Source organism: Oryctolagus cuniculus, chromosome 8 (genome assembly GCF_051225735.1).
Source record: "Oryctolagus cuniculus isolate XC-2025 breed Fujian yellow rabbit chromosome 8, ASM5122573v1, whole genome shotgun sequence".
In the NCBI taxonomy this organism is placed as follows: domain Eukaryota; kingdom Metazoa; phylum Chordata; class Mammalia; order Lagomorpha; family Leporidae; genus Oryctolagus; species Oryctolagus cuniculus.
In genome coordinates, this window is record NC_142874.1 from 69482335 (window position 1) to 69496211 (window position 13877).

The 13877-nt window shown below is 39.6% G+C and overlaps 1 pseudogene; it reads right to left on the minus strand.

Moving 5' to 3' along the window:
* Positions 1–5328: 5328 nt before the first annotated feature.
* LOC149125042 (large ribosomal subunit protein uL1 pseudogene) lies at positions 5329–5698 on the minus strand (annotated as a pseudogene).
* Positions 5699–13877: the final 8179 nt, after the last annotated feature.

Below are 13877 nucleotides of genomic sequence, written 5' to 3' on the forward strand. Positions count from 1 at the left end.
GTATAGTTATATATATGAAATTAAGTATGTACGATTTTTAAAGTCTTACATTAGTTTTCCTTAATATCCTTTACATATGATTATGATAAAGTGTCATTAAATAGTGTTTGATATATTTATGGTTTATTGGCATGGAAAAATAAGATATTACATTCTATTATTTCCTTTTTTTAAGATTTATTTATTTATTTATTTGAAAGGCAGAATTACTGAAAGGCAGAGGCAGAAAGAGAGAGAGAGGTCTTCCATCCGCTGGTTCACTCTCCAAATGGCCTCAACAGCTGGAGCTGGGTCTGTTCAAAGCCAGGAGCTTCTTCCGGGTCTCCCACCTGGGTTCAGGGACCCAAGGACTTGGCCATCTTCTACTGCTTTCCTAGACCATAGCAAAGAGCTGGATCGGAAGAGGAGCAGACAGGACTCGAACTGGGACCCATATGGGATGCTGTTGCTGCAGGCAGCGGCTTAACTTGCTACACCACAGCACCGGCCCTTCTATTATTTCAAAATAACAGATATCTGCATCAAAACATTAAAATACCTACGTTAAAGGTCTGTATATAATTCTGAAGCTAGAATAAAAGACAAGTTATCATCTCTGTACTTTAAAAAAATCAGGCACAGGGATACGGATTTAGTCTAGTGCTTACGATGCCTGCATCGCTGGCTCAACACTCAGCTCCAGCCCCTGATTCCAGCTTTCTAGCTGGCCCTAAGGGGACTGGTGATGACTCAAAAGTATTTGAGCCTTTGCCACCACTATGGGAGACTTGGAATTCTCAGCTCCCAGATTCTGCTGGCCCAGCCCCAGATGTTTATATACATGTGAGAAATGAACCAGTGGGTAAAACCAATCCCTCCTACCCACCCCATCTTTCTGCCTCTCAAATACATTTTTTAGAAAACTGGTCTAACAGTTTCAAAAAGTAGATATGTAACAAAAATTGCTGGATGCAAATGATTTTTAGGTGTTGCAATATAACAGGAAAACTTAATTTCTCATTTTTTTTTTTTTTTTGACAGGCAGAGTGGACAGTGAGAGAGAGAGAAAGCTCTTCCTTTTCCGTTGGTTCACCCCACAAATAGCCGCTACGGCCACGCACCACGTTGATCCGAAGCCAGGAGCCAGGTGCTTCCTCCTGGTCTCCCATGGGGTGCAGGGCCCAAGCACTTGGGCCATCCTCCACTGCCTTCCCGGGCCACAGCAGAGAGCTGGCCTGGAAGAGGGGCAACCGGGACAGAATCCGGCGCCCTGACCGGGACTAGAACCCGGTGTGCCGGCGCCGCTAGGTGGAGGATTAGCCTATTGAGCTGCGGCACTGGCCTAAAGTTGTTTTCAACCTAAGCATAATGTTTGTGGTACGTAGCTATAAGAACAAAAGAAATTTTTTCTTGCCTTATGTACAAATTAAATTGTTTGGTAATTAACCTGGCTCTATGTTCTTGCAGTCTCTATTGCTTTCATCACAGTTGAATCAAGAAAAAAATAACAATGTAAACTGTTCTATATCCCGTTTTCAAAAATAAATTCACAATTAAAAGCTATCCTATGGAAAAAAAAAAAACAATGTATTTACCAGTGAATTTTGTCAAACGTTTAAGGCATAAAGAATACCTATCTTAACAATTTATTTCAGAGAAGAGATAGCCACACTTCTGAAACAGCTTTATTATGTCAGATTCCCCAGTGGCATAGCAGGTAGAGCTGCCATCTACAAGGCCAATATCACATGTGGATTCCTGTTTTCAGGCACCGGTTTCTGTCCTGGGTGCTCCACTTTTTTTTTTTTTTCAGACAGAGTTAGACAGTGAGAGAGAGAGACTTAGCAAAAGGTCTTCCTTCCGTTGGTTCACCCCACAAATGGCCGCCATGGCCGGCGCTGCATCGATCCAAAGCCAGGAGCCAGGTGCCTCCTCCTGGTCTCCCATGCGGGTGCAGGGCCCAAGCACTTGGGCCATCCTCCACTGTACTCCCGGGCCACAGCAGAGAGCTAGACTGGAAGAGGAGCAACTGGGACAGAATCTAGCGCCCCAACCAGGACTAGAACCCAGGTTGCTGACCCCACAGGTGGAGGATTAGCCAAGTGAGCGGCGGCGCCAGCCGGGTGCTCTGCTTCTTATCCACCTGCCTGCTAATGGACTGGGAAAACCAGCAGGAGATGGCACAAGTGTTTGGGCCTCTGCCACCCTCATGGGACACCCAGACAAACCTCCTGATTCCTGGCTTCCGTCCGCTCAGCCCTAGGCCATTGTGGCCATTTGGAGAGTGAACTAGCAATGGAAGATCTCTCTCTCTGGCTCTCCTTCTCTCTGACTTTCAAATAAATTTTTAAAAAATCTTAAAAAATAAAAACAGATTATCCTGATATCCAGTTCAGACAGAAACATCATGACTAAAAAATACAGCATATTTTTCTCTAGAACATCAATATAAAAATTCTTCACAAAATATTAACCAAAAGAAATACTAATCTTTAAATTATACTATGACATGGTTACTGATGTTTAAATCAATGGAATTCATTATGCTATTTAAATAAAGATTAAAAATCATTTGGTTTTTCCAAAAGAGATATAAAACAAAGCTTGGGAATAAAACTTGAACACTTATGATTAAGCTTTCAATAAAATTGGAGCAGAGTGATCCTTCAACTGCGTAAAGAGCATCTACAAAAAATGTGCAAGCATTGCACTTAGTGGTGCAAGACTGCATGCTTTTCCTCTAAGAATTTTTAAGACTATTTATTTATTTGAAAGTTGGAATTACATAGAAGGAGAGACAGAGAGAGAAAGAGAGAGAGAGAGATCTTCCTTCTGTTGGTTCAATCCCCAAATAGCCCCAGTGGCTGGGACTGGGCCAGGCTGAAGCCAGAAACCAGGAGCTTCATCCAGGCATCCCTTGTGGGTGCTGGGGCCCAAGCATGTGGGCCATCTGCTGCTGCTTTCCAGGTGCACTAGCAGGGAGCTTGATGGGAAGTAGGGCACGTAGAGCTCTGCAAACGGTGGCTTAGCCTGCTGGCCTCAGCACCAGCCTTCTAAGAATGAGAACAAGCTATGGATATCTGCTCCCATGATGTATATCCAATATAATATTGGTTTTCCTAGGCAATACAGGAAAGCAAGAAGGAAAAGGAAACTGACAGTTGGGAAAAAATCAGATTCAATAGGACCTATTGATAGAAGACCTGAAGAATATTTGTGTAAAGAATTCTAGCAATATATTATTAGTACTACTTGGAGTTGAAGAAGTGGTTTTACAAAGTCGCAGGATACAAGGCCAACAAAAAACAAAGTTTAGTTCTATAGTCTTGCAGTAATTATAAGTATATTAAAAGGATGTTTTCAATAGCACAAATTAAAATAGTTAAGAGCAAATTTGAAGAGATCTGTGCAAGCCTTATGTAATGAAAGCTACAAATTTCTTTGATATTTTGAGACAGATCAAAGATTTAAAATAGTCTTATACCATGTTTATGGACTGAATAACACGATATTTGAAGCTATTCATTTCCCCCAGTTTTTTCCATGGTTTCAAAACAATCTAAATCAAATTCCAATGGAACAGAATAGAGGATCCAAGAAACAAACCCACACAAATATTTTTAATTGGTCTTCCTCGAGTTAACTCAGTGGGAGAAAGGACAGATTGTTCTACAAATGGAACTGAGTATCAGTATAAAAAAACCAAGAAATTGAATTTCTACCTCATATCACCACCCAAAATTAATTTAAAGTGAATCATGGCATATACATAAAAGCTAAAGCTATAAAATCTCTAAAAGAAAACACAAAACAGGGCATTAGTAACCTTGGAGTAGGCCAAGATTTTGTAGACAGTGTGCAAACAATTGAAAAATTGGACTTCAGTAGAATTAAACTCAGCTAATCAAAACACACTGTTAAGAACATAAAAAGACAAGCCAAAAGCTTAAGGAAATTTATAAAATTTATAAGTTTATTTATAAAACATAAATCTGACCAAAGGCAGATATATATATCCAGAATATATATAGAACTCTTATAAACACAATACTCAGTAAAGAAAAAAAATGATTTGAGAAGACAGTTCAGTAAAAATGATAGAAAGATGGCCTAAGTACATATTCAAAAGATGTTTAATGTTATTTATTAGGGAAATATAAATTAAAACCACAACATAAAAGCACCTCATATCCAACAGAAGCTCTACATTTTAAAAACAGTTGATGATAATATGGACACTGAATGTGTCATACCTTGATGATGGAGTATAAAATTTAAACCCACTTTGAATAGCACATTCTTTTATATGGAATATACACTTCCAGTGTGACCCAGTAATGACACTTCTAGCTATTTACCCAGGAGAAATGAAAGTGTGTATCCACACAATGATCTGTATACAAATAATCATAGGAGGTCTATGCCTTGCCTATCAGATAAAAATTAGGAATGAAAAAAATATTCATTAAGTAGTGAATGGATAGACAAATGGTGACATATCATATCATGGAATATCATTCAGCAAGAAAAAAGGACTAACCTATTAATACTTCCCTAACATGGATAAACCATTGTTCTAGTTAAACAAAAAATACCAGACACTAAAGAGTACATCCTGTATTAATCCATTTATATTAAGTCCTAAAACAGGCAAAATTATTACTAATATTTAGTGATACAGGTTGTATTGTTTGCCTGAAGCAGAGCTATTGTGTTTTTTTTAAAGAAATTATTTGTTCTCTTCTTTTCCTTTTTTAAATATTTATTTATTTATTTATTTATTTATTTTGAAAGTCAGAGTTACACAGAGAGAGAAGGAGAGGTAGAGAGAGAGAGAGAGAAAGAGAGAGAGAGAGAAAGAAAGAGGGGCAGAGAGGGAGAGAGAGTCTTCCATTTGCTGTATCACTCCCCAATTGGCCGCAACAGCCAGAGCTTGTCAATCCAAAACCAGGAACCAGGAGCTTCTTCCAGGTCTCCCATGCGGGTACAGGGGCCCAAGCACTTGGGCTATCTTCTACTGCTTTCCCAGGCCATAGCAGAGAGTTGGATGGTAAGTAGAGCAGCCAGGACTCGAACCAGCATCCATATGGGATGTTGGCATTGCAATCGGTAGCTTTACCTGTTACATCACAGCGCCAACCCCGAGAGCTATTGTTGCAAGCAGAGGAAGCCTGATAGAAGTTCCCAGGTGATAGACATGTTTTGTATTTTAGTTAGAGTTATGATTTTATACACAAAAACATGTGTCTATATGGTACAATTAATATTTGAATGCTTTGTTAAATGAAAATTATTCTTTTATGAAGTTGATTTTTAAAATGATGGCACCAGGAGCTATTAGCAAGTGCCTTAATGCAGACACTGGGACTTGCCCATGGTGCTGTACATGTATACAGCCGGAAATTCTACCATTTCATCGTGAGCAATGACACTAGGAAGTTGACAGCCGGTGAATATTGCACACAGGTTTACCACCTGTCATCTTCACATGATCATGAGCCATGACGAGGCATAGAGCCTTCTTCTGGAACTGGTAGTGGGCTTCACCTCATACTAAGGCCACCATGTTCACTGTGTGCCAACAGGGGTGGGGACTTGCCAGCCTGGGTCAGGATTCACTGGATTTGCTTGATCAGAGATTCCAAGTCCAAAAAGGCAGCATAGATCTTGGCCAGTTTCTGGATTAACTATTCCTGTTGAGTTTCTTCAGCACCTCCATAACTATGTGGGGGCACATCCACAGTCTTGGGCTCTTTGTGATGCTACTGATTCTCCAGGACACGGGCGACTTCGTGTGGGGAATGGACCCCAGTCTGAGGGGACCGAAGAGGGTTTCTTTTTCTGATGATCATAGTTCCTCAAGCTGATCTGCAGTTTCACTATTTCCAAAAATTCCCAGCACCTGCAGTGATCCCTATGCAGGAACTGACACTCGGCTTCCTCTGGGGTGTCTGGAGAGATTTCGTTGTCAGTGGTGTCCAGCAATGTGGCAGTGCGGTAACCAGAAAAGAGAATTTTTTTAAGTGAAAAAAAGTATGTAATCATCATTTAAAAAAGAAAATGGGGCGGGGGGCTGTTTTGTTTTATTTTGTTTTTATTTGAGAGAGAGAAAGAGGAAGAGCAAAGTAACATCTGCTGGTTTTACTTCCCAAATGCTCACAATGGCTGAAGGTGGACCAGGACAGAGACAGGAACCAGGAACTCACTCCTGGAGGCAAGGACCCAGCGACCTGAGCCATCACCTGCTGCCTCCCTACCTGTGCGTTAGCCGGAAGCTGGAGTCAGGAACCAGCAACTGAACCAAGGTATTCTGATGTGGAACCTAGGCATCTTACCCTTTGGGCCAAATGTCCACCCCAAGAAATATCTTATTTATTTATTTTTCTTTTTTTTTCCAACTTTTATTTAATAAATATAAATTTCCAAAGTACAACTTTTGGATTATAGTGGATTTCCTCCACATAACCTCCCTCCCACCCACAACCATCCCATCACCCACTCCCTCCCTTATCCCATTCTTTATCAAGATTCATTTTCAATTATCTTTATATACAGAAGATCAACTTAGTTTAATGGCATCTGTGAATTAAAAGAGAGGGAGATGTGCTTTGAAATGAATGCTATAAAACAGACAGAAAATATAAAGAATCAGTACTGGCGAAAAGACAGGATGTTTTCCCTCAGTACAAACCATGTTTAAAGTTCTCTTCAAAGAATTGAACAGTATTTCACTGTCCACTGTCCACTGTCCACTCTGTCTGTCAAAAAAAAAAAAAAAAAGTAAATAGGAACTGAGTCTTGGAAGGGGATTGTGCAAGTAAGAAATCCTGAAGCTTAAGAAATGTCATGAGTTCCTTGGCCAGCGCCGCGGCTCACTAGGCTAATCCTCTGCCTGCGGCGCCGGCACCCTGCGTTCTAGTCCTGGTCGGGGCGCCGGATTCTGTCCCGGTTGCCCCTCTTCCAGGCCAGCTCTCTGCTGTGGCCCGGGAGTGCAGTGGAGGATGGCCCAAGTCCTTGGGCCCTGCACCCTATGGGAGAGCAGGAGGAAGCACCTGGCTCCTGCCTTCGGATCAACGTGGTGTCGGCCGCGGAGGCCATTGGAGGGTGAACCAACAGCAAAGGAAGATCTTTCTCTCTGTCTCTCTCACTGTCCACTCTGCCTGTCAAAAAAAAAATGTCATGAGTTGCATGTTAATCTATGCAGTATTTACACTTCTGTGAATTCAAATATGAATTTCATAAAATTATATGCTATGAAATCTAATTTAATAATCTACCTAATTCAGGATGTTACTTAATATGTGTATATGGCCTCACTTATTGTAGAATGAGAATGATTTCAAATAATTTTATGTAAGTTTAACTTTATTTGTGAATGAAAATGGAGATAAAGGGAGGGAGAAATGAAAACTTTGCTCAATCAGATTTGCAGTGTTGCATCCTAGAAATTTCAAGGAGCAATCAATGGCAACCAGTCTGGGATTGTAATGTTTGTTTTCCTTTCCCAAACATATTGCATCATTCATTTATCCCCAGGTACCAGCCCTATTGAAATCTTTTGTTTATGCAAACTATGAAGGACTTTGGGTTTCTTCTCTCTAATCTACAGAATAAAAGACCATTAACAGTGACATAATTGAGATAATTTCACAGAAATTATAAAAATGAAACAGAATTACTGTAAACCCTATTTTGTACACCAGAGTGGTCCCTATCCTAGTAAGCTTTTCTAGAAACATGGAGATCGTATGGAGTGAAGCAGGAGTTAGGGGGAAAAATACAAGAAAATACAGCTGCTGTTTCAGAGTCTTTTATTTTTCTGTTTAAGAAAAGCTTACTAATTAATTAAGTAGGTTATTTATTTATTTGAAAGGCAGAGGGGCCTGCGCTGTGGCGCAGCGGGTTAATGCCCTGGCCTGAAGCGCCGGCAGACCATATGTGCACCGGTTCAAGTCCCGGCTGCTCCACTTCCTGTTCAACTCTGCTGTGGCCTGGGAAAGCAGTAGAAGATGGCCCAAGTTCTTGGGTCCCTGCACCCACATGGGAAACCCAGAAGCAGCTCCTGGCTCCTGGCTTCAGATTGGCACAACTCCGGCCATTGCAGCCATCTGGGGAGTAACCCAGCGGATGGAAAACCCCTCTTTCTCTCTCTGTGTCTCTGCCTCTCTCTAACTCTGCCTTTCAAATAAATAAATAAATCTTTTTTTTAAAAAAAGAGACCTCAGCAAAAACACAAACCTGTGTTGAATAATCTGCACACAGCTTGTAAAAACTAATGACCACACATCTGCATTTAAAGCAGTTGCTTTTAAAGAGTTGAATGAAAAAGAATAAGCTGGTAATTTCCTTGACAACATGGGTGGTAATACACATTATGTTCTTTGATAGTTCCCATCTGCCTCCGAATATTTTCCCAATTTTTTCCCAGACCCTTCTCACTCCTTCCAGCAACCTAGATGGTTGGAAAGGCCTTTTTTATGGGATTTCTAACACTGATTTTTTTTTAACAGAGGGTGACACAGAACCTTGACATAAGTAGTTATTTATTTTCCACCTCTTACAAAAAGCAATTATTCAAATCTACATATCATACTGGAAAAGAAAGGTATAGTGTGGTATTCCAACAGATAGGGTATAGCCCTTCATTCTTAGTACAATAGCAAAAATGTATTTAGGAGAAGAGATTCATCACAAATCAATGTGCTGGTCCCACTAGCTGAAAGTATGTCTAGCCAGAATAGAAAGAGTAGATAGTGGAGAACCCTAGAAAGTTGTTTAGCCAAGAAGAAAGGGCTGCGTGAAGACCAAGCTGGACCACAGTGTGTCTTTATAAGTGAAAAGCTCAGCTTGCTGTTTATGGGTGACATCATTTTCAATGTGCTTTTGACTTTCAGTTGTGTTTTTAGTGTAAGCCATATTTAGTGTTTCTCTCTGTTTTGGAAACAAAGAGAATGCTTATTGGCTACATACAGAAGAAGAATACTCAAATACAGGAAAAATTAAAATGCAGAATCTTTATCTTCCTGTTAAGGCAATGAAAGTCTGAAAGCTTTCCCAGGAATTAAAGAGGAGAAGTGGAAAATGGATTTATCCACTATGTTTCTAAAACATTGTTGTTAACTCAAAGCAAACCAGATCGTGCACACATTTTCTTATCCAGGGCCTTTCCCCCTGAAGAATAATTCTCATTGTTTTATTTTCTAACCCACTGATTTTAATTAAATGCATCTGCCAAGCAAAAGGGAATGTTAAAATTATAAACACAGAGAATACTGAAAATCCAGTCATTCACTATGCATATTTTTCCATTTCCCTCCCATAGTGGTTCTATGAAAATGAAATTACATCTGGGTGATTTATCTTCTTATACAGTCTTATTGAAAGATTATCTTTCCTTCATTTTACAGAATACATACATGAATTTCTTAAGAAGATATGCAGTAGCATATTCTTTTGGCATGAACTCTGTACAAAACTGTCACAACAAGGCTTAGCATCCCGAACAACAGGGCACTTAGTCATTACAAGCTGAGTGTCCTTTCTCTCTTCAGTTCACTAGAATTACTGGATTTTAATTCTCCCTGAGTCAACACAGTTCACCGAGCTACCGTCTTTTATGAGTTAGATAGAGTTTTTGGAAAGATTGATAATTCTTCTTCAAAAAATCTTTAGTCATAGCAATTAATGTAGCGATGTGACCACAAGGTCTCTGCCCTGAATAAGCTGGGCTTGACCTGTGATGGGTCCCAGTCTCCTGCAGAGTACTCTAGCAGAATGGAAACTGTGCAGTGGAAATTACAAACTATTAATCAGAGATCTAAGATTAAGTATCACCAAAGAGATCAAAAAGCATTGGCTCAACCATTGCTCATACCAAAGTTATTATTTCCTGAGTCGTATCATTATGAAAAATGAAGGAACGAATTTCTATAAGCCATGTCCTTGTGAAATATATAAGAACATGGAGAGGTTCTTTGAAATAGGTACTTTAACACAATTTCTTTCAAGCCTAGTTTATTTGAACATGGTTTTAAAAACACTGTAAGGACCTTCTTAGGTTTACTGTGTAAAATTATGGTTATAGACAACTTCCATACGGGTATCTTTTCCCTTTGCACACATTTTAAGGTAGCTATGATTGTGATTAAAGCTCTCTGCTTCCTTAGAAGAGAGGAACTGGCTCACCTAGAAGGAAAGTAAGAATCAATCAGTGTTTACATGTAAGCAGGAAAGGGTTGTTGCTACAACTCCGCCTGTACACTTGGAATCTTACAGGAAAATATCTCAGCAGAGGACTTGACCAGCATACCTTTTCTGGGCAGTGATTCTCAACCCTGATTCCACAGGTATTTAGAATTCATCTCAAGCAGAAGCTACAGAAAGTGCCAGCTGAACACTTCTGTGTTGCATACATTGGTAAACCAAAGCTCTCCCACTCTCTCCCCTCCTCATGGCTCATGTTTAAGGTGACTTCTCAGAGAGCTCAGAAGGTCTGAAATGCTGGAGGAAGTCGATATATGCTGGGGAGAGAGATGTCAAAGGCGCATGAGTGACAGTAAGTGATAAAGTGAATCTCGGGAAAGACGGTAGGAGAACTGACTCCAGACAGACTGGACTGCCTCCTCGTCCATTGTGTAGTGGATGGAGATAAACCCTGGCACACTGGCAGGTGAGTTTGTAGGGGGAGTGGCGGTGCAGGGCAGATACAAAGAGAGTTCAGCTGACATTTATCTAATGGTTTTCATTTTCATCTGTGAAGTATAAAGCTAGCTTATTCAATGGATAAGGAAGGAAGATGACATTATATAATATCTTTAGAAACATGGAAAAGATTTTAAGCAGGTAAAGAATAGGTTGAGGCATAATTTGAGAGTGTCATGAATACCAGCATAAAAGCTTTGAATTTCTGTCACTGTGAGTGAGTCATTTTTACTTGAGACTTGAAGTATTAGCTATTGGGTTTCCAATTAAAAAGTTGTTGATGATATTAATGACAGCCATTTCAATCAGAGTGAAAACCAACTTGTAATAGATTCAGGAGTAACACTGGTTAAGAAATAAAGTAGATTCAAAAATGTGGTCTCAAAACAAACTTTTTGATCCAAAAATTCCACCCTGGTAACATATCCTGAAATCTTTCAGGATTTGGTATGCCTCCCATTTGATCTCTTCAGATTCTGAAGCGTGTAGTATATAATCAGATCTCTACAGCCAAGGGCTCCATGAGTATGGATTCAACCAGGTGCAAATGAAAAATGTTTGAAATAATACATTTCATCTGTACCAAACATGCACAGACTTTCGTTTTTTGTCAATATTATATAAGCAATACAATATAATAACTATTTTTGTGTATATTATAAGAAATATAGAGGTGATTTAAAGTATACTATAGGACTACCTAGGTTATATATAAATACTATGACATTTTATTTATATATTTATAAAGATTTATTATTTATTTGAAGGACAAAGAGAAAGACACAGAGATCTTCCATCTGCAGGATTCACTCCCCAAATGGCCACAATGGCCAGGTCTAGGCCAGGCCAGAGCCAGCAGCCAGGAGCTTGATCCAGGTATGAGTCTCCCATGTGGGTAGCAGGGGCCCAAGCACTTGGGGCATCTTCTGCTGCTCTCTCAGGAGCATTAGCAGGAAATTGAATTGGAAGAAGAGCAGCTGGGGAATGAGCTGGCATGCATATGGGATGCAGATGTCACAGGTGGTGGTTTTACCAACTGTGCCAAAATGCTGCCTCTAGTACTATGCCATTTAAAATAAGGGACTGAGAATCCATGGATTTTGATATCTGTAGTGGGGTTCTGGAACCTATAACCTGTGGATATTGGATATGGAGGAATGACTGGGCTCAGAAGGGTAATTATCCCAGTGAAAAAATAAGCTAATTATATTAATGCGTGCAAGCATTATATGATCACCAGTGTGTGACAGTTTGGTTAAAGCTTTACAGAAAAACATTATTAGATTTCTGGTTGTATCGAGGCCTCTTGGTCTTACACTGAATGTGTGTTAAAGGATATATGTTTAACAATGTGTTGGGGAATGGAATAGGGGAGAAGGAGGAGCAAAATTAAGACAGCATGAGGAAGTGAGAACCAGCAATATTGAGAGAGAGAGGAAGAGACAGACCCGGATCTCCAAAACATTCATTGTCAGATAGGTTGAGGAAGGTTTTAAAGAAAGGCTGAATTGGCTTCTATAGTGCAGGACAAGAACCTGGCTAAGGTTCCCAACCAGGGAGTCCTGGAGATAAAAATCCATCCTCTGTGTCTGAGGACTACAAGCTCCAGGAAGGTAAGACTGGTACTTGACTTGGTTTGCCATTGTAACCCTAGCACAGTGCCTGACACAATGAGTACATTAAATAATTAAATCATACAGTGTCAGAAGAACTACTTTAAGAGGTTTTATTTTGGCCAATTAACAAAGACATAGGTATACTTGAAGCAATTATTTTCAATTGCCTTTATGAGCAAGCTAGCTAGCATCTCTTCTGATCAGTCAATATTTAACATTTCTTGAGATTGTTTAATATTCTGAAGCTTTCCTCTGGGCAAGGTAAGGGTTTAAGTATGTAGCTAAACTTAGGGAAATATGTTTTCACTAAAAATATCTCATTTTTTAATCAACACAAATGATCAAATTTGTTACTCATTGAGTTTATAATAACATATTATTTTTGAACTCTTTTATCATCTGCTCTTCCCCAATCTTTTGAAAATATCGTTTTCAAAACTATTAAATGTAAATTTTAAATAAAAGTGAGTATAGGGTATAAACAATTTTAAGAGACATTTTTATAAAATCAATTTACTCTTGGAAAACTATTACACATTGAAGATAACATTTATTCTAGCTAATGTATCCCTTTAACTACATTTTGCAATCTTCTTCAAAGAGAACTCTGATATGATCTCCATAACTCATAGAAAAAGGGACAAAAATTCATATAATACCCTCCTTTATTCAACATATTTATTGAACACTGTATTGTATTGCTAAGTAAAAAGGATACAGTGGCTTATGCCAACATGTTTTCATGAGTCCAATAAGGAAGAATTATGTTAATTAGATAATTAAATTATTGGTTCTGCAATTACATGCCAGAAGACAGGAACCTGGCCTAACCTCTGCTTTAGGGAAGACTGGCTTAGAAGATGACAAGTGGACTAGTATATTTGGGGTGAGAAAGAGAAAAGGGAGCAAGAATCAGCAAAGAAACCAATCTTCACAAAGGCCCTTTGGCAGAGGGATCCACTGTGCATTTCTCTTTTATAGAATGCATGAACCACCGCTACCTCTTGAGTTACTCACTGGTTACCTTTCCCAGCCTATGACTGTGGCCCTGCAAAAATGGGTGGAGAAAGTGTTAGTAGTGCCAGGGGAGGCTGGAATGGTGATACACAGAGTTAGCCTCTGTTGGGATAGTAAGTTATTTTCATATGATTGTACATTTCAGGATGCTGAATTGCAAGGTCACACAAATTTGGAAGGCTCCCAGTAACTGAAGGGTAGAGAACAGAATGAGAAAAGTACAGAGTGAAAGCAGAGAGAGAGCAGAAAAGTAGTCAGAGCAGGTGTCCAGGAGATAAAAGACAGCGACAGTAGAGGCATAAACAGCCTCAAGGAATGACGAGAGTAAAATCACCCTTAAATTTTGCTTAATTCTACTTCCCATGTAATGCTTAAGCTCCTCTGTATAATCTCTAGCAGGCTTCTGTATACTTCTTGTCTTGAACAGCTTCCAACATTATTCAAAATAAAAGTGCACCTAGGCCGAGAGAACCAAGCAGAGAAAGTCCCAGGTGGATTCAGACTGTTTGATTTCAAATCCTCTGCCACACCCATGGGGAAGTTTCATAACCTTTCCATGCTTCA